Below are 26,582 nucleotides of genomic sequence, written 5' to 3'. Positions count from 1 at the left end.
ATTGTAGGATCCTGCTTTTTAACCCAGTCTGCAAATCTATGTCTTTACGTTGGGGCATTGAGACCGTTGATATTAAGAGATATTATTGAAAGTTGTGTATTTATGTTTGCCATTTTTTTTTGTGTGTGTGTGTGTTACTTGTTCTACCTGTGCTCTCTTCTGTTAACTGGTATTTGAGTATAGCTTGTTTTTTCTAGGTTCCTTATATGTGTGCTTTTCCTTTTGTTCAGCATGGAGGATTCTATCAAGTATTTTCTGTAGAGCTGGTTTTGTCTTCAAATACTCCTTTAACCTGCTTTTGTCATGGAATGTCTTTATTTCTCCATCTATTTGAATGGATAACTTTGCAGGATAAAGTAACCTTGGTTGACAGTTGTTATCTTTCAGAACTTGGAATATATCACTCCAGGCCCTTCTGGCTTTAAAAGTTTGTGTTGAATAATCTGCTGTAATCCTGATGGGCTTGCTTTTGTAGGTAACTTGATTTTTCTCTCTAACTGCTTTCAATATTTTTTCTTTGGTTTGTGTGTTTGGAAGTTTGATTATAATAGGCGAGGAGAGGTTCTTTCTGGGTTTTGTCTGGCTGGGGTTCTAAAGGCTTCCTGTATCTGTATTGGCACCTCTTTCCCAATTAGGGGGAAATTTTCTTCTATGATTTTGTTGAAGACACCTACTATGCCTTTTGAGTGAAATTCTTCTCCTTCTACTATGCCCTGAATTCTTTTTTTTTTTTTTTAAATTTTTATTAACATTTTCCATGATTATAAAATATATCCCATGGTAATTCCCTCCCTCCCCACCCCCACACTTTCCCGTTTGAAATTCCATTCTCAATCATATTACCTCCCCATTACAATCATTGTAATTACATATATACAATATCAACCTATTAAGTATCCTCCTCCCTTCCTTTCTCCACCCTTTATGTCTCCTTTTCAACTTACTGGCCTCTGCTACTAAGTATTTTCATTCTCACACAGAAGCCCAGTCATCTGTAGCTAGGATCCCCATATGAGGGAGAACATGTGGCGCTTGGCTTTCTGGGCCTGGGTTACCTGACTTAGTATAATACTTTCTAGGTCCATCCATTTTTCTGCAAATTTCATAACTTCATTTTTCTTTACCGCTGAGTAGAACTCCATTGTATAAATGTACCACATCTTCATTATCCACTCATCTGTTGAGGGACATCTAGGCTGGTTCCATTTCCCAGCTATTATAAATTGAGCAGCAATAAACATGGTTGAGCATGTACTTCTAAGGAAATGAGATGAATCCTTTGGATATATGCCTAGGAGTGCTATAGCTGGGTCATATGGTAGATCAATCTCTAGCTGCTTTAGGAACCTCCACACTGTTTTCCACAATGGCTGGACCAGATTGCATTCCCACCAGCAGTGCAGAAGGGTTCCTTTTTTTCCACATCCCCTCCAACATTTATGATCATTTGTTTTCATGATGGTGGCCAATCTGACAGGAGTGAGATGGAATCTCAATGTAGTTTTAATCTGCATTTCCCTGATGACTAGTGACGTAGAACATTTTTTTAGGTGCTTATATGCCATTCGTATTTCTTCCTTTGAGAACTCTCTATTTAGCTCCTTAGCCCATTTTTTGATTGGCCTGTTTGATTCCTTATTAGTTAACTTTTTGAGTTCTTTGTATATCCTAGATATTAATCCTTTATCAGATATATAGCTGGCGAAGATTTTTTCCCATTCTGTAGGTTGCCTCTTTGCTTTTTTCACTGTGTCCTTTGCGGTGCACAATCTTTGTAATTTCATTAGGTCCCAGTGGTTAATCTGTGGTTTTATTGCCTGAGCAATTGGGGTTGTATTTAGAAAGTCTTTGCCAAGACCAATATGTTGGAGGGTTTCCCCTACTTTTTCCTCTAGCAGTTTCAAAGTTTCCGGTCTGATGTTAAGGTCTTTAATCCATTTGGACTTAATTCTTGTGCATGGCGAGAGAGAAGAATCTATTTTCATCCTTCTGCAGATATTTATCCAGTTTTCAAAACACCATTTGCTGAAGAGGCTGTCTCTTCTCCAATGAGTATTTTTGGCATTTTTATCGAATATCAGGTGGCTATAGCTACTTGGGCTTACATCTGGGTCCTCTATTCTGTTCCACTGATCTACATGTCTGTTTTTGTGCCAGTACCATGCTGTTTTTGTTACTATGGCTCTGTAGTATAGGTTAAAATCAGGTATGGTGATACCACCAGCCTCTTTTTTGTTGCTCAGTATTATTTTAGATACTCGAGGTTTTTTGTGATTCCAAATGAATTTTTGGATTGTTTTTTCTATTTCCATGAAGAAAGCCTTTGGAATTTTGATAGGGATTGCATTAAATGTGTAGATTGCTTTAGGTAAGATTGCCATTTTCACGATATTGATTCTTCCAAGCCAGGAACAAGGGATGTTTCTCCACTTTCTAGTGTCTTCTGCAATTTCTCGCTTGAGTGTCTTAAAGTTCTCATTGTATATATTCTTTACTTCCTTAGTTAGGTTTATTCCAAGGTATTTTATTTTTTTTGATGCAATTGTGAATGGGAGTGATTCTCTGATTTCATCCTCTGTGTGTTTGTTGTTAGCATATATGAAGGCTACTGATTTCTGTGTATTTATTTTGTATCCTGCTACATTGCTGTAGGTTTTGATTAGCTCTAACAGCTTGCTAGTAGAGTCTTTAGGGTCCTTTATGTATAGAATCATGTCATCTGCAAATAATGATAGCTTGATTTCTTCCTTTCCAATTTGTATCCCTTTTATGTGTGTCTCTTGCCTTATTGCTATGGCTAAGACTTCCAAAACTATATTAAATAGAAGTGGAGACAGTGGACACCCTTGTCTTGTTCCTGATTTTAGTGGAAAAGCTTCCAGTTTTTCCCCATTTAGTAATATGTTGGCTGTAGGCTTGTCATAAATAGCCTTTATTATATTGAGATATGTTCCTTCTATTCCCAGTCTCTGTAGGACTTTTATCATGAAGGGATGTTGGATTTTGTCAAATGCTTTCTGTGCATCTAATGAGATGATCATGTGATTTTTGTCCTTCCCCCCGTTTATGTAATGTATTACATTTATAGATTTGCGTATGTTGAACCATCCCTGCATCTCTGGGATAAAGCCTACTTGGTCAGGGTGAATGATCTTTTTGATATACTCTTGTATTCTGTTTGCCAATATTTTGTTGAGAATTTTTGCATCTATGTTCATGAGGGAGATTGGTCTGTAATTTTCTTTTTTTGTTCTATCTTTGCCTGGTTTTGGTATCAGGGTGATGCTGGCCTCATAGAAGGAGTTTGGTAGGATTCCTTCTTTTTCTATTTCCTGGAAAAGCTTAAGAAGCAATGGTGTTAGCTCTTCCTTAAAAGTCTGGTAAAATTCAGCAGTGAATCCATCCGGGCCTGGGCTTTTTTTAGTTGGGAGATTATTGATAACTGCTCGGATCTCCATGTTTGTTATAGGTCTATTTAAGTGATTAATCTCATTTTGATTTAATTTAGGTAGGTCATATAGATCAAGGAAATCATCCATTTCTTTCAGATTTTCATACTTTGTGGAGTATATGCTTTTATAGTATGTCCCTATAATTTTTTGAATTTCTCTGGAATCTGTTGTGATGTTACCTTGTTCATCTCTGATTTTATTAATTTGTGTCTCTTCTCTCTTTCTTTTGGTCAGATTTGCTAAGGGTTTATCAATCTTGTTTATCCTTTCAAAGAACCAACTCTTTGTTTCATTAATTCTTTGGATTGTTCTTTTTGTTTGTATTTCATTAATTTCTGCCCTAATCTTTATTATTTCTTCCCGTCTACTACTTTTTGGTTTGCCTTGTTCTTCTTTTTCCAAGGCTTTAAGGCGAAGCATTAGGTCGTTTACTTGCGACCTTTCTAATTTCTTAATATAGGCACTTAAGGCTATAAATTTACCTCTTCGAACTGCCTTCATTGTGTCCCAGAGATTTTGGTATGTTGTGTTCTCATTATCATTTGACTCTATAAATTTTTTGATTTCCTTTTTGATTTCTTCATTGACCCACTCATCATTTAGTAGTGTATTGTTTAGCTTCCATGATTTTGTGTATGCTCTATAGCCTTTCTTGCTACTGATTTGTAGTTTAATTCCATTGTGGTCAGATAGAATGCAGGGAATTATTTCAATTTTCCTGAATTTGTTAAGATTTGCTTTGTGTCCTAATATATGGTCTATTTTAGAGAATGTTCCATGTGCTGCTGAAAAGAATGTATATTCTGCAGCCTTTGGATGAAATGTCCTGTATATATCTGTTAGGTCCATATCTTCTATGACCTCATTTAGTCCAGATGCCTCTCTGTTTATTCTTTCCCGGATGACCTGTCAATTGATGAGAGTGGGGTGTTAAAGTCACCCACCACCACCGTGTTTGGTGTTATCTGTGACCTTAGTTCTAATAGTGTTTGTTTGACGAATTTGGGAGCCCCCATGTTAGGTGCATATATGTTTAGGATTGTAATGTCCTCCTGTTGGAGTGTGCCCTTAATCAATATAAAGTGACCTTCCTTATCTTTTTTGACTAACTTCGGACTAAAGTCCACCCTGTCTGATATTAGGATAGCAACCCCTGCTTGTTTTTTAGGCCCATTTGCTTGAAACACCGTCTTCCAACCTTTCACCCTAAGATAATGTCTATCCTTTGTAGAAAGGTGAGTTTCTTGAAGACAACAAATTGTAGGATCCTGCTTTTTAACCCAGTCTGCAAATCTATGTCTTTTCGTTGGGGCATTGAGACCGTTGATATTAAGAGATATTATTGAAAGGTGTGTATTTATGTTTGCCATTTTTGTGTGTGTGTGTGTTACTGGTTCTACCTGTGCTCTCTTCTGTTAACTGGTATTTGAGTATGGCTGGTTTTTTCTAGGTTCCTTATATGTGTGCTTTTCCTTTTGTTCAGCATGGAGGATTCTATCAAGTATTTTCTGTAGAGCTGGTTTTGTCTTCAGATATTCCTTTAACCTGCTTTTGTCATGGAATGTCTTTATTTCTCCATCAAATTTGGATGGATACCTTTGCAGGATAAAGTAACCTTGGTTGACAGTTGTTATCTTTCAGAACTTGGAATATATCACTCCAGGCCCTTCTGGCTTTAAAAGTTTGTGTTGAATAATCTGCTGTGATCCTGATGGGCTTGCTTTTGTAGGTAACTTGATTTTTCTCTCTAACTGCTTTCAATATTTTTTCTTTGGTTTGTGTGTTTGGAAGTTTGAGTATAATGTGGCGAGGAGAGTTTCTTTCTGGGTTTTGTCTGGCTGGGGTTCTAAAGGCTTCCTGTATCTGTATTGGCACCTCTTTCCCAATTTGGGGAAAATTTTCCTCTATGATTTTGTTGAAGATGCCTACTATGCCTCTGGAGTGGAATTCTTCTCCTTCTACTATGCCCTGAATTCTTATATTGGATCTTTTCATAGTGTCCCGAATATCTTGAAATTCCCACTCATACTTTTCTATAAGTTTGTCTTTCTCTTTGTTGGACTGCATTAGGTCTGCCACCTGATCTTCTAGCTTAGATATTCTGTCCTCTCCCTCATCCATCCTACTGGTGAGATTTTCTACAGAGTTTTTTATTTCATTAACTGTGTTCTTCATTGCTAGTAATTCTGACTGGTTTTTCTTTATTATTTCTATTTCTCTATTTATGTCTTGTATTGCCTTCTTTATTTCATTAAATTGGTGTCCTGTCTCTTCTTTGATTCCTTTGATTTCCTCTTTGATTTCCTCTTTGATTTCCTCTTTGATTTCTTCTTTGATTGTTTTCATGTGTTCTTTGACCTCTTTGAACATATTTATAATTATTCTTTTGAACTCTTTCTCAGGCATTTCCTCTAACTCTTTCTCACTGGAGGACATTTCTGATGCATTAATACTTTTAGGTGGATTTATATCGTCTTGCTTTTTAGTGTTTCTTGTGTTATAATGTATATATTTTTGCATCTTGGATTAAGTGAATGCTTGGATTTTCTAGCTAGCTGTGTATTCTTAGCTGTATCAATTGATTTGGTGTAAAATATTTTCAGGGTAGGACCTTAAGGTATTAGGTGTGGCTCTTAAGACTCTCCGAGTATCTACAAAGATGTTCTTAGGGGTTGAGTTTCCCTGCTATAGGAGTATTCAAGCAGGCTGAGTGGAATAATATACTGGTAGATTCTAAAATTTAGCTAAACACTGTACCCATTCCATCAAAAACAGCCCCGAGTATGTATGCAAGAGTAGTTATTATAATGACCAGATCCTCTATCAACAAAGAGGTTTAGATTTCTGGTCTGTTGAGGTATCCAAGTCAGCTTGTGACCAGGTGAGACCCTTCCCTGGTGCAATCCCAGTTACCTTGGGTGATTGTGGTCTCAGTCAAGTTGCTGCCTGGGTCGTCGGGCTGCTGTTCTGATTTCTGGAGCTGGGCACTTGCTTTTCCTACGGGGCAAACTGAGCCGCTGCCGCCGCCTCTGCAGCTGTTGTAGATGCCACCGCCGGAGCCCCCACCACTGCTGAAGCTGCCGTTGTCGTGTCCACCGCCTCTGCTCCCCCCGAAGCCGCTGCTGCGGGATCTGCCGCAGCTGTCGCTCCTGGGTCTGCTGCTGCTGGGGCCGCTGGTACCGGTGCTGGAGCCGCTGAAGTTGCTGCCGAACTCTGCTCCTGCTTGGGTCCCGCTGTCAGCCCAAGTTGGCGTGGCCGGGTCCCGGGCCGCTGTTGTGTTCGCTGGAGCTGGGTTCAGGCATTGGGGGAGGGGAGGGAGCCGTGGCTGCTCTGGTTGTCTCGCTGCTCTACGTGTTCTTCTACCTCGCGGTCTTCTCCTCCGCTGCTCGCTGCCGCTCTCCCCTCACGTTTCCCGAGTTGCGGAGAGCGCGATGTGAGGGGAAAATCCCGCACCTGGCTTTTCCTGCGGCTCGAGCCGAGAGTCTGGCGGCTTTCTGCTGCGCCAGGGCTGCGGCGGTTGGCCGAGCTGCCGGAGCCGCTTTTCCCGCCTGTGCAGGCTCTGGATGCTCTATAACTCTTCTACTTCTCCGCTGCCGCCTCAATTTCCCATACACCTCACTTTTTAGTAAAAGTGTGTATTTTGCTGAGTTTTTTTGGTCTTTTTCCCCCCCAAGCTGCTTTGGTGTGGTACCTACGCCGCCATCTTAACCAGAAGTCTCTCCTTTATTTTGATGTCATGATCTTTTCCTCCTCTTATGATGGTCTTGTGTAGGTAGTGTCAGGCACTGTGAGGTCATGGATATCCAGGCCATTTTGTGTCTTGGGGGAGCATGTTGTAAGGAGTCCTACTCTTCCTTTGGCTCTTACATTCTTTCTGCTACCTCTTCCACATTAGACCCTGAGCCTTGGAAGGTGTGATAGAGATATTGCAGTACAGAGCACTCCAGTCACTTTTTTCCAGCACCATGGTACCTTCTGAATCATCCCAAGGTCACTGCCATCTGAGAAGAGAATATTCTCTACCAAAAGTGACAGTAGCATTAATATAAGTGTATGAACATTAACAAAAGTGCTTACTGGGCAGTTTGATAAGCACAGTATATACATTTAGCCAGACAGCAGCAGACGTTACACTCCTAGGGCTCATGACTACCCCTGCTTTAAGTTTTCAATATCAGGGATATATTCCCTCTCATGGAGCAGGACTCTAGTCCAATTAGAGTGCAGTTGGTTTCCACCATAATAGACATGCCACTATTGTACCCATTGGCTCATTTGGCCTTGCTGCCCAACTATAAGGCTTACCGTGTCCACTGCTGAGTATCTTCACTGGTGTTTTGTCTTTCTCCCATTGAACTGCATGCAGAATGGCTTCTTCCAGCTTTCTGTCAGTTGTTTTACAAGGAGGAGGTTATCAGCTCAGTTCCAGCAGGATATCTCAGTGGCCTTGCCACCCAAGTATGTGGAGTCTTCAGCAATAGGATCTTACCATCTATTCCTGGTGGGAAACCAAGGGCCTCGGCAACGGCCTATAATGTTTTGGGGGCATCAGGGACCTCCCTGGCCAACAACTCACTGGAAGGTATCCCATCCCTGGCACTGAAAATTTTCTAGCATAATGTTTTATTTTTTGAGGCAGGGTTTCTCTCTAACCCAGGTTGACCTTAATTTATTAGGTAACCCAGTATAGTCTAGCAGTTTTCCCAAAGTTGAAATATCTCATCTTGGAGATGGTTCTTAGTGTTAGAATTTGGGATTGACCAGAGAGACATGAGGAATATAAGAAAGAGAGAAGAGCCAACCACAATAGTACAGACTTTAATGGAATATACTGAGGGGCAACCTTCTCCAATGAGAAATGAGAATGGTGGCCCCCTTGAGTGGGCAATTGGGAATTTTAAGGAGTTAGGATTCAGGAAAGCCTGAGATGGGGGCAGTGGGGATAGGGTTAAACAAACTCCAGGTTATCTCTAGCCATTGTTTACTTTTCTTTGGGAGCAATTAATGGGAAGATACTGATCACCCACTGAGAGGGGATTAGGGCTGTTTCTTAGGTTGCCTGATGACTCCTGGAGTCTGACCATCTTCAAGCATGGTAGTTTTATGGTCCAAAAGAATTTTTCCAGTGAGGTGAGGTCAGTGATTCATAAATCCTTTACTTAGGAAGTTATAAATTGAAACACAAGCTTGCTAAGACTGAAGAAGTTTACAAGTATTTTAAGGTTCAGGATGTAAACACCTCACAAGTTTCAAGAACTGAAACAAGATTCATCAGGCCCCAAGATTATATGAAGTGTAAGAACTGGGAGAAGAGAGACTCCAATAACAGAGCCAAATTGCCTGCAAGTATGTACTGAGCTCTAGAGATGCAGCTTTTATGAGTGATCACCCATGCTTTAGTGGACTTTTGGTAATGCAACTGCCTCTGAATCATCTATGCTTCTGTAAGTAAATCCTCAGCCATACTTCCACAAGGAGCCCCAATAAACTCATTGGTTCACTGTTGCACTCAGGCTCATGTTGCTGGCAGAAAACACCCAACCAAGAATAGCACGTGGGGAAAAAATGGTTTATTTTGGTTTATAGACTCTAGGGGAAGCTCCATGATAGCAGGGGAAAACAACATCATGAGTAGAGGGTATACCTCCTGTCCTGGCCAACATCAGGTGGATAACAGCAGGAGAAGAGTATGCCAAGCACTGGCAAATGGAAGCTGGTTATAACACCAATAAAGCCATCTTCAACAATACACTGCCTCCAGGAGACTTCAATCCCCAAATTGCCACCAGCTAAGGACCTAGCATTCAGAGCACGTAAGTTTATCAGGGACACCTAATTAAAACCACCACATTCCACTCCAACCCCCATAAACTAATAACCATATATGATGTAAAATAAATTGCATTCAGTCCAACTTTAAAAGTCCCCATAGTTTTTATCAATCTTAATAATGTTCAAACATCCCCATAACTCAAGCTCTTTTAACTAAGACATAATACCAAAAAAAACAAAACAAAAACACCATAATGGCACAGAATAAGCGTTCACACTGCAAAAGATGACACTGGGTATAGCAAAGAAATATTTAACCAGTACACAATTTAAAACAAACAGGGAAAACATCAAACTCTGTAGCTCCAGGTTCAACAACTCTAGCCGGAGACAAGTCTCCAAGTTCTATAATTCTGACCAGTGCCACATCTCTGGAACTCCAATTCCACCTCTCCATCTAAGCTACTCACAATCCCAGAAAACTTTATTCAGTGCTGGAAACTCTCCTTGGCAGCCTTCCGATAGTTCTGGCCTCCTCATTGTGTCTCTACTGCAACCCATTTTTCATCATCATGGCTCCATGGGGCCTCCACACAGGTAAGTCAACAAGCCTACTTCACACTGCCCATGTTCATTTCCAAAATACAAAAAGCATGTTGAAATTGCAATAATACTCTCTTTCCTGCATTTGTTACACTCCATAGTACTAGGTAGGCTACCAATTGGTTATCAAGAGGGGAATATAGCAGACTTTGAAGAACAAGACTCTCCTTTAGCATTCAGGCCTCTTCAAAAGAGTCTGCATTCTTCCTGTTGTTCCAATGCAGATCAGCTGGCCTAATCTCAATGGTTGTAATCTCTCAAACAATTGAGGCTAAATGGGCAGCAGTTTTGTCTCAAAGATTTTATTTCTTTCTGTGCCATATATCTCTGCTCACACCAGTCCTTTTCTATGCAATGTGACCTTGCACAATTATTCAGCACACAGGCAAAACAGCAAGCCTCTCAAATAAACTGTTTCTAGCTCAGTCCAGGCAAAGCTCTTTCTTCCCCTTAAAGCAGGCCTCACAGCCATTAGTTCTTACTGCATTCAGGTCTTTCAACTCTGACTAGAATAGTCCATCAAGCTGTACTTACAGCACAGCAAGGCATATCTTAGGCCAAGGTTTCAAATACTTCCACATTTTTTCCCTTAAATCAATTCTAATTGACCAAAGCCTCATAGTCAGTTTCTAGCACCACGACCCCACTCCTGGTACAAATTTTACTGCTGCAGTCAGATTCACATTGCTTGAAGAAAACACATGACCAAGAGCTGCTTGTGGAAGAAAAGGGTTTATTTTGGGAACCAGTCTCAAGGGTAACCTCCATGATGGCAGGGGAAAATGATGGCATGAGTAGAGAGTGGACATCACCTCCTGGCCAATATCAGATGGGCAATAGCAGCAGGAGAGTGTGCCAAACATTGCCAAGGAGGAGCTGGCTATAACACACATATGCCTACCCCCTGCAATACACTGCCTTCAGGAGACTTCAATTCCCAAATCTTTATCAGCTGGGGACCTAGTATTCAAAACACATAAGTTTATGGAGGACACCAGAATCAAACCACCACATTCACCAAGTTTGACTTTGGTGTAACCCTTAATTTTGGTCTATTGCTAGTGTCCTGTCTGGGGTGAACAGTTGTTTGTTCAAGTATCCCAGGAAAAAGCTTAATGCAACACCTGAGCTGGCCTTGTACTTACTGCAATCATCCTACTTCAGCCTCCTGAGTGCTGGGATTATAGGTGTGAGCTATCACACCCCACTCCCTTAGCTACTTTTAGCCTACAAAAGAAGCTGATCTCCATGAAAAATTATCTTCTTACTGCAAATAATAATGCCTTTTCCTTCTGTAGGCCTTTTCTTACTTTTTATTCTAAATGTACTCACAGGCTATATCCAAGACCCAGATGATGAACTTTCACACATTTATAAGTAACCCAGAAGCAGTCATATCTTCTTTGCAGGGGAATGCCCATCAATGAGAAAGATCTATGAGGGGAAGCATGAGCAGCCATGACTGAAATCCTTCCAGCCAAGAATCAAAGTAATGAATCCAAAGAAACAAATTCCAAAGGAACATGATATCACCACTTGTTGGTGGCAGTTGGGTGTCTTTTGTTTGCCTTGCAGACCCTCTTGACACTTCTGTACCTGCTTTCTAATCCAGAGGCCAGCCTGTAGGGACAGCAAGAACATTTCCCTTGCCTTTGGCTTTGGCTCAAAAGCGTGGGAGGACATTGATGGTGGGAGGAGAGGTTGGGTGTTTCTTCCCTCATGGAAGGAAGTGGTCTGTGTCCTTAGTTGAGGATCAAGGCTTATGCTAGGTGGCCTTTCTCATCACCTCTCCACTGGTGTTGTAGAATTGGCTTTCTCTCCACCTGGCTTTTCAGGCACAGATCTGGGGTAGTGGAGGCCTAGCTGCTTCTATCTGAGGAGACACAAGGCAGGGCTTTAGTAGTAAGAGTATCAGATCTATCTTATTACTCAGAGTCAAACTCTGTGAGAGGGTCCTATCTAAATTCCAAGGATCTGTCACGTGAGGGTGAGGGTGAGCTGAGGCATTGCTGAGTGCCCATAGTAGAACTGGCTTGATAAAGGAGAAGCTCAGGGCAGGTGTCTCTTCCACAGGGACAGAGAATGGACACATAATTACAGCAGACATGTTTTGCTAGTTCTTATGGAGAAGTATTATAAATTATACTGAGATATTTTTATTCTATTTAATAAAGAGCAATGGTTTTGGTAAAATTGTCAGTGGGAGTGTTCAGACACTCCTATTTCTAGCAAGATTGCACACTGGTGTAACTTACCTGGAGTACAATTTTGCAACATGTGTGAAAATTATAATTGTATAAGCCATATACAACTTTCAAGAATTTTCCAGGCATAGTGGTACATGTCTTTAATTCCAGCACTTGGGAGGCAGAGGTGGGAGGATTGCTGTGAGTTCCAGGCCATCCTGAGACTACATACATAGTGAATTCCAGGTCAGCCTGAGCTAGAGACCCTACCTCCAAGAAAAAAAGAAGAAGAAGAAGAAAGAAAAAGTTTGTCTACTTTTTCCTTTATGAGTTCTTATGTACATATAACTAAAAAATTGTAAGGATATGAAAAGTCTATCAGCAGGAGACTGGTTAATAAATCACAACAAGTATATAAAATGGAACATTACATAGCTTTAAAAATTATTTTTATTTATTTGAGACAGTGGGAGGGAAAATATGGGCACTTCAGGGCATCTAGCCACTGCAAATGAATCCCAACGTATGTACCACTTTGTGGGTACTGGGGAATCAAACCCAATTGAGCCTGGACTGGCAGGCCTTTGGCCACTGAGCCATCTCTTCAGCCCCACTATGTAGGTTTTTTAAATTCCAGCTCCAGGAGACAGAGATTGATAGGGTACTGGTATTCAAAGTTGAACTTTTAATCCACTATGCACCTGCTTTGCTGGCATGCTCTAACCCCCAATAATAGATATGTTTTATTACCCTTATAAATGCTGTCTTCATGTATTCTCTGCTGTTCTGTTCTATTTTAAAAGTTGCCACATGAGCCATAATCTCTGCCACCTCTTCACATGGAATCAGCAGCTCTAACTCCTCTCTGCTAGCTAAGTACAATACTCTCTTTCAAGTAAAACTCCTTGATGATTAGCCTTTATAAACCATCCTTAAATTTTTATTTAAGTTCCTTACTACTTGAAATTTTTACTTATAAGCTTGAGAGTAAACACGATGTACCTTCCCTAGTAAAAGGCAAGCTCCCCTTTTACCTGCATGTCTCTAGTTGGAGTTCGCCCTGTGAAGTTGCTCAATTAAAAACTCTCTGAGAGTGGGTTGTGTCACCATCCCCCAAATTAGTATCTCTTTCTACAATTTGTCCCCAATCATCTATAGTGAGGTTCCTAAGATGCAAAGCTAGTGGAAAAGGCCTTAGGACACTGGAACATGGGACTCTTTCTGTCTCTCTGTCATCCAGTTTGAGATGTGACTGCTCTGATACATCCCCATGTTCACTCTTGGACTTTGAACCTCTGAAAATGAGAGTTAAGTAAACAAACAAACAAAACAACTCCAAGTCAGGAATTTCAGTATAGCACTAGAAAGCTGACTAATACCAAAAAAGGATTGAAGAAAGAATGGATGTCCATTGTTGCTCATTGCAGGATCCATGGAGTAGCTGCAGGTGAAGATTGGAACAGAGGGGTCTCGCTATGCTCCTTTCTGAGTCCAGAAATGTGTCTAGGGTCCAAGCATAAAGACACAGTCCAAAGGATATTGGCAAGGCCAATCCAGTTTTACACAGGCAAAGCACATCACCAGGAAGTCTGCTGTTCTTTATCTCCTCACCCCAGGATCCTGTGTCTCATTCTAATTCATCAGAGCTCTGCCTCATAATCTCACATGATGGGCCAAAATATGAAAATGACAGTTTCTGGGGTAAACCCAAAGGAATCAGAGATTTAGAGACATTTTACCAAATATGGTAATAGAAGCTTTGATGTCAAGGATTGTTGACTCTTGGTCTCAAGGATTGTTCATTCTTCTGAATGCAAAGATGGCTAACTCAGTGTCGTCGTCAGCTTTGGTTGCTGGGATGAACCTCCAAACCAGACACAGTTTATGGGAGGAAGGGATTTATTGAAGCTTACAGATCTTGGGGAAGTTCCATGATGGCAGAAAAATAGAAAACCCACCACAAAAAGCAAGAGCAACAACTGACAGCCAAACAACAGGGAATCCAGGCAGGACTCAGACTGCTTCCTGCATACCTTAGGCTGAAATTTAAGATCTGTCCCCAAATATACCTTAGGGCTGGACCCCAGGCTATGGCCACAGTGATACCAGCCAGCTAGAAATCCAAGTTACAAGCTTGAATAAAACTCCTGAATCTATTGGGTGGTATCCATTTAAACTACCACACTCAGGAATGGGGTCTTCCCACAGAATGGCATACTTTCAGAATTGAGTTTCTTTATTTCTTGTTTTTTTTTAAAAATTTATTTATAGTTATTTATTTGAGAGTGATAGACAGGGAGAGAGAGAGAGAGAGGGAGAGAGGGAGAGAATGAGCACATTAGGGCCTCCAGCCACTGCAAAAGAACTCTAGATGCATGCACCACCCTGTGCATTTGGCTTACATGGGTACTGGGGAATGGAGCCTCGAACCTGGGTCCTTAGGCTTCACAGACAAGCATTTAACTGCTAAGCTATCTCTCCAGCTCCTGAATTGAGTTTCTTTGTCAGGCAGTATATTCCTTTCTTATATTCCTCACACAACTATACATCCTAATTTTTTAGACTATAAAATGTATGTAAAAATAATGCAATTGTTCTGACACTAAATGGCCGTGATACCCATGACCTCACAGAGCCTAGACTACTTTCACAAGACCCTCATAAGGTGGAGAGTAACTGAAGAAGACGCCCAATGTTGACCTCTCCACACCCACACACGTGCACATGCATATGAACCCCCTCAACATGTGCCCACATAAATACAAATATACAACACACAGACACAGCTGACATATGGAAAACAGTATTAAATTTGAATTTCATTACTTCCCAATAAATTAATAAAAGAAAGTATATGTTCAAATATGAAAAAAAAAATGTATGTAAAAATAAGTCTGCTGAATGTGGTGGCACATACCTTTATTCCTGGCCTTTGGGAGGCAGAGGTGGGAGGATTGCTGTGAGTTTGGGGCCAGCGTGGGACTACAGAGTGAGTTTCAGGTCAGCATGGGTTAGATGAGAAAAAAAACAAAACAAAACTCTGAGGAATAGCAGGAATCAGTGTCACAAAGACCAGAGGACTCCTTTTATCAGCCGGTGTGTGAGCAGCAGTCTTGGGTCACTGCAGGGACTGTAGGGCCCAGGTGTTCTGCGCATATCCATCTGGTGGCTAATGCCCTTGCTGGGTCAGCAGTCTGGTTTCAACCTCAAGAACACAAGACACTTCCTGCCAGACCTGGCCTGTGAAGTCCTAACATAGGAACAAAATGTTCTAAAACAGAGAAATGAATGAGAACAGGGCATGCCACCCTTAATGATAATGAAGTGCCAGACTGGCCACATGGGTAAAGCAAGCACTTTGTAGCTGGGGAAGTCTAAGCCTTCCTGGGTTGAATGGATTGACCTCCTGCGAGCAGGCTTTCCCAGCTTGGCTCCCTCGGAGCTCCTCCACCACCCTCAACCTACCCTCCCATGAGGCAGCATGAGGAGGCACTTCAGTGAGGCCCAGATCATGCCAGGAGCATCCATTTCTAAATGTTCTCAGGAAATCTGTGTGGGGTTTAAAATGCCTTTGAGCTTGGTAGTTCACGTTTCCTTCTGTTGAGAACCCCCTCAGCTGCCAATCATTTTCTCATCCAAATCTGTGTTGGGATCAAGATTTATTTTGCTTTAGTTGTTAAGATGTCTTACAAAAGTGAGCAATGAGCTCTTTTCCTCTTTTAACCTTGAAAGTGGGAATTGTTAGGGGAGATAAAATGACAAAACATAAAGCCATGATACAAGAAAGGGAAGTTCAGACAGAATTACAATCATCTGAGAATTTGGGAAGTAATTAAAGCCATAAAGTTCTACTAGCCTGAGCCAGCAAGAGCAGAACTAATGGGAAAGTATTCTACACTTATAAGGGCCTGTCAAAACAAACAAACAAACCTGAAGGGGCTGGAGAAATGGCTCAAAGGTCGGGGCCCTTGCCTGAAAAGCCTAAGAACCTCAGTTCAATTCCCCAGTAGCCACTTAGAGTCAGATGCACAAAGTAGCAGATGCATATGGAATCCGTTAGCAGTGGCTAGAGGCCCTGGTGCACCTTTGCTCTCTCTCTCATTCTCTCTGCCTCTTTCTCTCTCTCTTATGAGTAAATAAAATACTAAAAGAAATAAAAACCAAACCAAAGAGGCCAGGTATGTTGGTGCATGCCTTTAATCCCAGCATTTGGGAGGCAGAGGTTAGGAGGGTCGCTGTGAATTCAAGCCTAGCTTGAGACTATACAATGAATTCCAGGTCAGCCTGGGTCAGAGCGAGACCCTACCTCAAAACACCAAAAACAAACAAACAAACAAACAACAACAAAAAAACCCCCAAAGCTAGGGACAAGCTGAGCAGCTTCAGAACTTCAGACAGCTTTGCACAACCTCCCTTCCCTATCCACCACACCAGGAGCCACTGGAGATCTCTGGAATCAAAGGGGTTGGAATCATCCTTCCCCCGACAGCATCCAGCATAGCTGATTTGAGGAGTGAGAGACCAAAAAGAAATAACAAGTAACTAATTAAACAATGACACTGCCATTGTAGGATAAACCATTGTGAACAAAGGAGGATCCCGGGCTCGGCTCAGATAAGGAACTAACTGATTAAAGTGCCGACCTTTGCTTCTGTAACTCATGCTCAACAGGACATTCCAGAAATACTTAGCTGTGGGGGCCTCTGGCCCCTTGCAAAAGATAGGATCTACAAGCAGTCTGCTGACCAGAGATGAGCAACTAGAAATGTTCCTGCGTGCGCCTTCTTGGAACCAATCATTTTAAAAGATGCTATGTGATGTAACCCCCTTTTCCCCTTCCTACTCTTTTCCTTTATAAACCCCTACTTTTAGAAGGTCGGGGCTCTGTCCCACTCCTGCTGCGGCGGTCTGTGTGGATTGAGTCCCTGCTTAAGCTTGACATTAAAAGAAACCTGTTGCTTTTACATTCGAGTGTCTTGGCTTCTGTGGTGGTCCTCTAGGTGACTCCTGGGTGACCGGGGTCTTGGCTTCTGGTCAGGGGTCTTGGTACAACAAGGAGCAGACCCACCTAATGAGCTGAGCCAATCCCACAGTGCTCAGCTCCAAGGAGGGAACTAGCTTCACACTCAACACAGGTGAGAAAGAAAGTCACCCCAAAAGGTAACTGGGCTGTTATAGCCTGGGGAGAAAAAGCCAGGGATATAGGCCTGCACCGGAAATGCCAATTGCATCTTCCAGATCAGGGCAGGTTGCTAATGAAAAGAATCTCAGAAGGTTAAGAATTCAAAACCTAACTCACTAAGATAAAAATACTGGTGTTAGATCTGATATATGTTTAGTCTACATTGCCATTCTAAAAAAAAAAAGCTGCGTGTTACTTTTGTCACTTTTACTACCTCCTAATTTATAGTACCTGTTTTTCTTTCTCCTTTTTTTTTCTTAGTGGCAGCATCTTACTCTGGCTCAGGCTGACCTGGAACCCATTTCAGCCCAGGAATGTCGGCCTCCCAATTGACTGGATTAAGGGTGTGAGCCACCACTTCTGCCCAGTGTAGGGCTTTTGGTTTTCTTAGGTTGTCCGTTTGTCTTCATCCTCACTCATGCATAAATACTCCACATTGGTTTTGTTTGTGTTTGTATGTTGCTCAGTTGTATTTTAGATTTGTTCTGTATTTTTTCTCCACCCTGCCTACTATTGGAGTCTTCTATGACTCCACCCACAACTTGTTTACTTTTTCTCTCTTTCCTCTTTATCCCCTCCTCCTCCTTTTTTTTTTTTTTTTTTTTTTACCGTAAGTACAATCTTCCATCACTTCAATAGTCTCTAAAATCTTTGGAAACTGAAAATGCCCCAACTTCCCTTTCCCAGGTACTTGTGCCACCTCCATCTTTTTCAAAGTTAATACTTGTCTTCAACACTAACTCACCCCACATTGTTTCCACTTCTAAGTAACCAAAAGCCTAGCATAATTCTACCAGTCTTGTTCATTTACCCACCAGCAGTTATTGAAATCAAAAGGAACACTGTTGTTAACTTGGTACTAAAATATTAGCACAGCAGGCATATTCAGTAACTTGGATCACTCCTGCCTTTACCCTGGGAGTAATATAGAAGCCACATCTAGCACCCTGAGCTCTTACCCTGAAGATATAACTTCTGATCTATATTGATAACCAGAAAGCACAAGTATTGAAAAACTCAAGATACAAAAATATCTCTGCAATAGCATAAGAAACACAAAAAGTCTATGCATTAGAATTCCTCCACAAATTATAAATCCAAAAGTAATGACCTCCAGTGAGACTAGATTAGATGAAATGCTAGACAGAGAATTCAAAAGGATTATAAGTATGTTCAAAGGAATCAAAGAAGAAAACAAACTCCTGAAGGAATCCCAAGAGAATACAGGAAATCAACTTAACCAAAGAAGGAGTGTGGTGTAAGATATGAGACAGGAAATAGGAATATTGAAGAAATAGCAATCAGAAATACTAGAAATAAAAGATAGTGATTCAAATAAAAAATCTCTAGAAAGTCTCACCAATAGAATGGATCAAGGAGAGGACAGCATATCTGAACTTGAAGACAAAACTAAAAATCTAGAACATTCTAAGAAAGTATAACTGAGAATTTCAGGACATCCAGGACACTATGAAGAGATCAAACTTTAAAATTTAGACTATGAGCTGAGCACAGTGCCCCACACTAATCCCAGCATTTAGGAGGCAGAGGTAGGAGGATCCTTGTGAGTTTGAAGTCAGCCTGGGACTACAGAGTGAGTTCCAGGACAGCCTGGGTGAGAGTGAGATCCTACCCCCCCACACACAAAACCAAGCTGGGTGTGGTGGCACACGCCTTTAATCCCAGCCCTTGGGAGACAGAAGGAGGAGGATCACCTTGAGTTTGAGGCCACCTTGAGACTACATAGTAAATTCCAGGTCAGCCTGTGCTAGAGAGAGACTCTACCTCAAAAACCACACACACACACACACACACACACACACACACACACACACACACAATCAGGGTATTGAAGGAGAAGAGTTTCAATCTAAAGGCATGGTAACTATTTTCAGCAAAACTGCAGAGGAAAATTCCCCCAAATAGGGAAAATGTTGCTAATACAGATATAGGAGGCATTTAGAACACCAAGCAGACAAGACCAGAAAAGAAGACAAGACCAGAAAAGAACCTCTCTTCACCAAAACAAAATTATTAAACACAAAAACTGAAGAAAAAAATATAAAAACAGAGGACCTAGTCACCTATGAAGGCAAGCCCATCAGGACAATAACAGATTATTCAACATAAACTTTAAAAGCCAGAAGATCTTGGAATGATGTATTCCAACTTCTGAAAGACCACAACTGCCAACCTAGACTACTATATTCAGCAAAGCTATCTGTCACAAATGAAAGAGAAACAAGAACTTTCCATGATAAAAACAGGTTAAAGGAATATATGCCCACTAACCCAGCTCTACAGAAAATACTTGAAAACATCCTTCAGACTTTTAAGAGAAAGAGAAGCACTCATATGAGGTCACAGAAAAGAATAAACCAGGCTCAAATAATAGTTAATACAGGACAATAACAGAAAAATAGCAAGCACTACAAAAATCAAGAAAAATGATAGGAATATGTATGTATGTATGTATGTATGTATGTATATATATATATATATATATATATATATATATATATATATATATATATATATACACACACACACACACACACACACACACACACACACACACGCCTTTCAATCATAACTCTTAATACCAATGGACTAAATACCCCAACCAAAAGATACAGACTTACAGACTGGTTTAAGGGGCAGGATCCTTTCATTTGTTGCCTGCAAGAAGCTGGCCTCTTTATAGAAGACAGACATTACCTTAGGGCAAAAGGATGGAAAGTGGTACATCAAGCAAAATGGACCTAGGAAACAAGCAGGCATTGCAGTTCGTCACATCTGTCCGGATAGACTTCAAACCAACCTTAGATGGTCACTTTATACTGATCAAGGGAAAAATTCAACAAGAAGACATTACAACTTAAAACATAACTACACCTATCATGCATCTGATTTTTAAGGAACAAATGCTGAACTTTTATAAATGCTACTTATGATCATAGAACTCCTAGAACTTCTGTTAGCTAAGTTCAGTATGTGGTGAGGCTGTTTACACTAGTCAGTAGTAAACAGCCAATGATCAATTCCAGATGTTTTTGTTATGTTCTTGGAGTCTTAAAACAGTGAAGCAAAGAACCTTTTTTTATTTTCATAAGGGAACTATAATCTTAACATTCCTAAAATGAATTTCAAAAGATAAGGCACTGTTCCGAATATGACAACAAACTTAAAATATATATATATTTAAAAAAAAAAAAAAAAACCACAGGGCTAAAGAGACGACTTGGCATTTAAGGCACTTGTCTGCAAAGCCTAAGGGCTCAGGTTCAACTCTTCAAGTCCTATGTAAGCCCGACTCACAGTGAAGCAAGCACTCAAGGCTGCACATGCTCACAAGGGGGTGCAGTGGTTGAAGGCTCTGGCATGCCAATTTTCTCCCATTCAAAAAAGAAGGCTGGGCACGGTGGTGCATGCCTTTAGTCCCATGTTCGGGAGGCAGAGATAGGAATGTCACCATGAGTTCAAGGCCACCCTGAGACTACATAGTAAATTCCAGGTCAGCCTGGGCTAAAGCAAGACCCTACCTCAAAAAAACAAAGGAAAAAAAAGCCACAAAGAGATACATATTTGTTACAATTTAAAAATAAATTTTCTCTTAATTCTTTAAAAAAAAAAACCAAAAAACAAAACAAAAAAACCCCCAAAAAAACAAAAAACATAACTACACCTAATGTGAATATATCCAATTTTATTAAACAAACACTACTAGATGTGAAGTCACAGATTACCCTAAGCACAATAGTAGTGGAGGACTTCAATATGCCACTGGCACCAATTGACAGGTCATCCTGTCAATAAAAGAAGCAGAGAATCATCTGGATTAAATGACATCATAGAACAAATGGACCTAACAGACATCTACAGAACATTCCATCCAAATTCTACAGAATATACATTCTTTTCAGCAACATATGGAACATTCCCTAAAATAGACCATATATCAGGACACAAAGCAAAGCTTAACAAATACAGGGAAATTGAAATAATTCCTTGTACTCTATCTGATGACAATGACCTAAGACTACAAATCAACAGCAAGAAAAACTGTAGAGAAAACAGACAAACTCATGGAAATTAAACACTACACTAATGATTGATATATGGGTCATTGAAGAAATCAAAAAGAAAATCACAAAAAGTCTTAGAACCAAATGATGATGAAAACACAGCATATCAAAACATATGGGATACAATGCAGGCAATCCTAAGAAAGAATTTAGAGTCACTGGTGAGTCCAATAAGACCTTTTCAGAAGAACTAACAGCAATGCTTCTCAAACTATTCTGTAAAATAGAAATTCCAGACTGGAGATATAGCTTAACAGTTAAGGCATTTGCCTGCAAAACCAAAGGAAATTAAAGGTGTCACAAATAAATGACTTAATGCTTTACTTTAATGCTTCCAAAAAAGAACAAGCCAAACCCCAAATCAGTAGATGGAAAGAAATGATGAAGACTGGGGCAGAAGTTAATGAAACAGACGCATACACAAAAATAAAGAGTAATGAAACAATGAGTTGGTTTTTTGAAAGAAGTTTAAACAAGAATGATAAACCCTTAGTGAAACTTAGCAAAAGAAAAAGAGACCCAAATCAATAAAATTAGAGATTAAAAGGCATCACTACAATAGATACCCATGAAATCCAGAAAATCATAAGGATATACCTTAAGAACATATATTCCACAAAACTGGAAAATCTAAAAGAAACAGATGAATTTCTAGACACATGACCTACCAAAGTTAAAGCAAGACGAGTAACCAGACCTGTAACAAGTAATGAGATCAAAGCAGTTATAAAAGATCTCCCAACTAGAGAGAGAGAAATCACCAGTGAAGGTACTTAACAGTGGACACTGCAAGCCTTAAATTTGGTCAGCCAGGCCAAATGAACCAACACGTGCAATAGTGGCATGTCTGCTATGGAGGAAACCAACTGCCCTCTAATTTGACTGGACACCCGCTCCATGGGAGGGAATACATCCCTAATACTGAAAACCAACAACAGGAATACTCATGAGCCCCATGGGTGTAAAGTCTGCTGGTGTCTGGCTAAATGTATATACTATGCTCACCAAACTGCCCAGTAAGCACTTCTCTTAATGTTCATATCCATGTTACTCTCGCTTTTGGTTAAAGAAGCTTCTCTTTTCAGATGGCAGTGACCTTGGGATGACTCAGAAGGCACAATGGTGCTGAGAAGAAGTGACAGAGGAGTGCTCAGCACTGAAATATCTCTATCACACCTTCCAAGGTTCAGGGTCCATTGCGGAATAGGTGGCAGAAAGAATGTAAGAGCCAAAAGAAGGGTAGGACTACTTACAACGTGCTCCTCCAGACACAACATGGCATGGGTATCCATGACCTCGCAGTGCCTGACACTACACAAGGTCATCATAATAGGAGGAAAAGATGATGTCATCAAAATAAAAGAGAGACTGATTGAATGGGAAGGGATATGATGGAGAGTGGAGTTTTAAAGGGGAAAGTGGGGGAGGGAGGGAATTATGTAAGGATATTGTTTACAATTATGGAAGTTGTCAATGAAAAAAAACTCTCCCAACTAAAAAAAAACCCAGGCCCATTTAGAGTCACTGGTGAGTCCAATAAGACCTTTTCAGAAGAACTAACAGCAATGCTTCTCAAACTATTCTGTAAAATAGAAACTCCAGACTGGAGATATGGCTTAACAGTTAAGGTATTTGCCTGCAAAGCCAAAGGACCCAGGTTCAATTCCCCAGGACCCACACAAGCCAGATGCACAAGGAACACATGTGTCTGGAGTTTGTTTTCAGTGGCTAGAGGCCCTGATGTGCCCATTCTCTCTCTGTCTCTCTTCTCTCTATCTCTCTCTGTTTGCAAATAAATAAAATTTTAAAAAGCAGAAAACTCCTTGTATGAAGCCAGCATTACCTTGATGCCAAAACCAGATAAAGACAAAACAAGAAAATAAAACTATAGAGCAATCTTCCTCATGAATATAGATGTAAAAGTTCTCAACAAAAGTACTGGTAAACTGAGTACAGGAACACATCAAAAAGATAATTCACCCTGATCAAGTGTTTTTTTGTTTTTTTTTGGTTTTTAGGGGTAAGGTCTCACACTAGCCCAGGCTGAGCTGGAATTCACTATGTAGTTTCAGGGTGGCCTCGAACTCTCAGTGATTTTCCTACCTCTGCCTCCTGAGTGCTGGGATTAAAGGCATGCGCCACCACTGTCCAGCTTCAAGTGGTTTTTGTATCACTACTGTAGGACAAAAATCACACAATCATCTTAATAGGTGCATATGGTAGTTTGAATGGATGACCCTCAATTAATTCAGGATTCTTTTATTATTATTATTTATATCAGAGAGAGAGAGAGAGAGAGAGAGAGAGAGGGAGAGAGAGAGAGAGAGAGGGAGAGTGAGTGAGCAAGAGAGAGAAGGAGATAGAGAGAATTCATGCACCAGGGACTCCAGTCACTAAAATCAAACTCCAGATGTGTGTGCCATCTTCTGGGCATGCGTGATCTTATGCTCTTGCATTATCGTGTGCATCTGGCTTCTGTGGGATCTGGAGAGTTGAACATGGTTCCTTAGGCTTCACAGGCAAGTGTCTTAACTGCTAATCCATCTCTTCAGCCCCAATTCAGATTTTACTAAAGTTTGAAATTTAGATTTTCAGCCACCTGGCTGAAGGAGGTGCCACTGTGGATGGATTCTAGGGTTCAGTCCTAAGGTGTAGGGGTGGATTTGGAATTCCAGTGTAAAGATATACAAAATGCCTGAGCTGGAGTTCTTAATGATGCTGGTGTGGCTTGTGGCTTTTTCTCTCTCTCTGCTTGGACCTGTGAAAGTGGGCCAGCTTCTTCTGCCCTTATGGAACTTCCACTTAATCTGTAAGCTTCAATAAATTCCCTTCTTCCATAACTGTGCCTGATTTGGAAGTTCATCTCAGTGACCTGAAGCTGTCAGCCAAAGTGCAGAAAAGGCATTTGACAAAATCCATCATCCCTTCATGATAAAAGTGCTAAAGAAATTGGAATAGAAGGAATGTATCTTAACATAATAAAGGTCATTTATGACAGACCTATAGCCAACATTATACTAAATGGGAAAAACCACCTAGTGGGTTCTGGACTGTGGAGGCTAAAATTTTAATGAATGTTTATTAGGTAAGTGGTATACTCACAGGATAAGGCAACTTATTCCCCTCCAAATCATGGTGGACCAGATCTCCCTTTTAGGGTACTTTCTTCCATGGTCCACAAGAGGAGAGGGCATCAAAGCTGCAACAAAAGTGACATTAGGATGTTTTGAGACTGCAGAGGATTCATTAGTGCATGTGGTGGGAAAGTGTCCTGGCGCCTTAGTTTCCAATATAGTAGGAACAACCTAACTGTAGCTTCAAGGATACTTAGCCACAAAGGGGCCTCTGACCATCAGAAGACACTGAAATCAAGGTGTAGCTGTGGTTCTCCTCATGTCTAACTCCTTGCTTACCAGCTACCACTTTGGTGGGCACATGGGGATAGAATGGCACAGCAGTGGTTACATGAACTTTTCATCACTCAGCTTTTTACTGAAAACTCACTTGTCACTTGGGACTGTTAGGTTACAGGAGGAATGACAGGTGATTAAATTAATGTGTGTGAAGATACTGAAAAAAAATTTACAATAAGATCCTAGAAAGAGGCTCTACAGTAGATAAACCAAAGAGTGGAAACCATTGCAGTCTTGTTTTCAAACTTGGAACACCTAAAAGCTACATTTTTTTGGAGAGGGTAGAAGAGTGGTCATAAAGATATCTCAGTTTAATGGGAGCCTTTGTCCCCTGACCACAGGGGAGGGCAATTCAAAGTTCTCTAAATGATGGAAAAACTTTAGTCATGCCTTACTACCATGTCCCCTGACTTTGGCATTGAAGCATCAGTAGAAATACTGTGTACACAGCAAAAATCTTAGTTTCAAATAATCTAAACTGGTGGATGTTTTGGTGCCCTTGGTTCCTGTGAATTATGAGTTCTCCTTTGTCGTCCTAAAACCCTGTAGCATATGAATTCTCTGGAGCAGGCAACAAGTGCTGGAGACTGACAGGTGCGGCAGCTGTAATTTCTCTACCATCTCCTGCACAGATGAAGAAGACAAGGGCTAGCTTGGACCTTCCGTCATCTATCACTTTACACAACCCTTCTTGTAGACTGTGTTAGTTACCATGAAGAATTAGAAATGAATGAAGTTAAAGATGTGCAGAGATGAAATTGATCGGCTTGTTAATGTTTTTCTCTTTAGGATCTTCCTGTGGAGTTGATTTGCTTATGGTTTCTTTTTTTTTAAATTTTTTTAAGATTGTACTTTATTTATTAGAGACAGAGAGAAGGAGAGAGAGAGAGAGAGAGAGAGAGAGAGGGAGAGAGGGAGAGAGAGAGATGGATGTGCATCTGGCTTATGTGGGACCTGGAGAATTGAACCTGGGTTCTTGGGCTTCGCAGGCATGCGCCTTAACCACTAAGCCACCTCTCCAGCCCCGTGCTTATGGTTTCTTAAAGTTCTCATCTATTTATATCAAATACTTATTGAGTGCTGCTGGGATAGGTTTCAGAAACAAATGAGCCAGCAAACTACCTTTTCTTTTTAATTTTATTTTTATTTTTTTGAGGTAGGGTCTTACTCTAGCCCAGGCTGACTTGGAATTCACTATGTAGTCTCAGGCTGGCCTTGAACTCATAGCAATCCTTTTACCTCTGTCTCCCAATTGTTGGGATTAAAGGTGTGTGCCACCACTCCTGGTTTTCTTTTCCTTTCTTTAAACTTCTATAACTCCTCAAAAATGGGCATTCTCTGCCTGTCTCTCTTTTCTCTATCTCTCTCTGCTTGCAAATAAATAAATAAAATTTATTAAAAAATAGATAATGGAGCCGGGCATGGTGGTGCACGCCTTTAATCCCAGCACTTGAGAGGCAGAAGTAGGAGGATCACCGTGAGTTCGAGGCCACCCTGGCTACATAGTTAATTCCAGGTCAGCCTGGACCAGAGAGAGACTCCACCTCAAAAAAAAAAAAAAAAGGTTTATAAACAAAAAAGACTTTTATGTTCATTGCAATATAGAATTACTACCTTAAATTGTTTAATTACTCAGTCCTGTTTGTTGAACATTTGTTATTCTGGATACTCTGAAATAGTATAAGGAATTTAGATGCCATGGCTGCTGTTGTCAAAGACCACCCAAAGAATGAGAAGACATACCATAAAATATACAAAATTATGGGACTAAAACTAGTTCTAGGGGGCTGAGAGATGGCTTAGCAGGTAAGGTGCTTGCCTGCAAAGCCAAAGTACCCAGGTTCAATTCCTCAGACCCATATAAGCCAGATGTACAAGGTTGTACATGT

The sequence above is a fragment of the Jaculus jaculus genome, chromosome 11 (assembly GCF_020740685.1).
Source record: "Jaculus jaculus isolate mJacJac1 chromosome 11, mJacJac1.mat.Y.cur, whole genome shotgun sequence".
NCBI classification, from domain to species: domain Eukaryota; kingdom Metazoa; phylum Chordata; class Mammalia; order Rodentia; family Dipodidae; genus Jaculus; species Jaculus jaculus.
The sequence above is the reverse complement of the archived record's forward strand: the minus strand, read 5'-3'. Positions refer to the sequence as shown.